Source organism: Dipodomys merriami, unplaced genomic scaffold (genome assembly GCF_024711535.1).
Source record: "Dipodomys merriami isolate MVZ:Mamm:240054 unplaced genomic scaffold, mDipMer1.0.p SCAF_5, whole genome shotgun sequence".
Taxonomy (NCBI): domain Eukaryota; kingdom Metazoa; phylum Chordata; class Mammalia; order Rodentia; family Heteromyidae; genus Dipodomys; species Dipodomys merriami.
In genome coordinates this window covers 31,583,038-31,585,004 of record NW_027206068.1, presented here as the reverse complement: position 1 = coordinate 31,585,004, position 1,967 = coordinate 31,583,038, and the positions used below count along the sequence as shown (strand labels likewise).

Genomic DNA, 1,967 nt, shown 5'->3' with positions numbered 1-1,967 from the left:
AAATAAAACATGGCAAGTATAATTATTCCAAATCCATTTCCTTGTAGAGAAAACACACTTTGCAAATTCCTCTTTAAATTTAAAACAATTTCAACATGTCTCATTACAGAAAACTTCGTTGGAGAATTTTTCAGCTCCATATAATCTGCAATCAGCTCCTAAGGAGCTAATTCCTTTGCAATAAACAAGAGGCTGCCTCTTACAATCAATATTAATCTATTACAAGTGAGACCCTGCACTTGTCTGTGAACAAGCTCATTTAACATGTCATTACCACACATAATGAGCTTACTATAATAAACTATACTGTTATCAAAGACAAACTTAAAACTGCTGATATGGAAATAACTATAATAAAGTTATAATTATATAATGATTGTATTTTATATGAAAATCATGAAAATCAGTTTTTCCTTTGTAATTATCTCCATAGCATTTAGTCATATTAATTATAATGTCATATATTTACAAAAGACCAATCAGTCTCTTTTTTTATTATAAAACACTTTGTGAATTTGCATGTCATCCTTGCGCAGAGCTGTGCTAATCTTGGCATAGCTCCAATTTTAGTGTATGTGCTGCTGAAGTGAGCACGACTAATCAGTCTTGAATCTAGGTCTCATTTTTGTTTTCTTGAAAAAATAAAGGAACTAGATATAAGCTCCCAAAATATTGCAGGATGACATTGACATATTGTCTTTCAAACTGAAAAGATTCACTGATATCAAGCCTATAAACAGCAAACACTGTAACTTACTTACAGCTTATTTGTCATATTAAGTAAAATGAAATAATGCTAAATTGTTTCTGCTGTCGTTGTATGTGTTTTTGCTTGTTTATTTGTACATTTTTATTGTAAAAATGCTGTGCAGAGAGGTTACAGTTACATGAGCAAGGTAATGAGTACATTTCCTATTGAGCATTGTTTCCTTCTCCTTTGTTTTTCCCTTACCCTCCTTTCCCTCCCACTTCAACAACAATGCTCAATAGGAAATGTACTCATTACCTTGCTCATATAACTATAACCCTTCTGTACAGCATTTTTATCATAAAAATGTAATTTAAAAAATCTGAAGAGGTATGCCGGGTGGTCTGAATGGATGCTGTACATATGACCACAACTCTAGATTTAAGAAACTCAAGTACTTTATAACAGGCAATAAACTACATAATCTATGACACAGAAGAAGAAGACATTGTCTCTATTATTCCAGACAGAGAGCCCACCTGCCCTGCTCCCCGAGTGAGACATAACTATTTCTTCCAAAACTATTTGCTATGTATACATTTTTTTTAACATAGTGCCGCTGATTACAAGTTAAGAAGACATGAGAGAGCATTATGGAGAATTAATGAATAACCTAACTCTCTGTATATTCAGCTCTCTGTATATTCTAGATACCTGGTGTCTGTCTGATGTATAGCTGGTAACGATCAACAATTCTCTGCCTTGGTAAAATTTTAGGTCATTAGAGGAAATGATTTTCTTACTTAAATAAGGACATTGAGTTCCAGATTCTAATATTTCATTCCACTTGAGAGTTTTTTTCTTCATATTACTGAAGGATGCCTTTATGAATGGAATCAAGTATATTGATTGCATATGAATAGTGATATGTATTCAAATATCAATAAAATACTGGACATAAAAAGAGATGAAACTCAGATAGGGAACTCTCCAGTATTTTAGATGTCTATTACTTGTCCTAGTCCTTTCTGACTCTGCCATTAAAGATCCCAGAAAATGCCTGGAAGTAATGACAAAAATTATAAAACAACTCAACATGATTTCATGGTTATGTACAGTACTTTTACAGTGTTTTGTTTTATAGTATTATCTTATGAAATAAAGCAAGGCAAATGGGTATCCATATGCAGTATGGAAATACATGTAAAAGTTGGATACAAGTGAAAGCCCCCAAAAGAAAACAAATGAAACAAAGTAAAAAAGAGAAGAATAGGTCAGT

General features: G+C 32.3%; 1 non-coding gene across 1 annotated transcript; it reads right to left on the bottom strand.

Moving 5' to 3' along the window:
• Nucleotides 1-491: 491 nt before the first annotated feature.
• LOC138810249 (U6 spliceosomal RNA) lies at nt 492-594 on the bottom strand. The gene has a single exon (XR_011367059.1). It is a non-coding gene; the product is annotated as a U6 spliceosomal RNA (small nuclear RNA).
• Nucleotides 595-1,967: the final 1,373 nt, after the last annotated feature.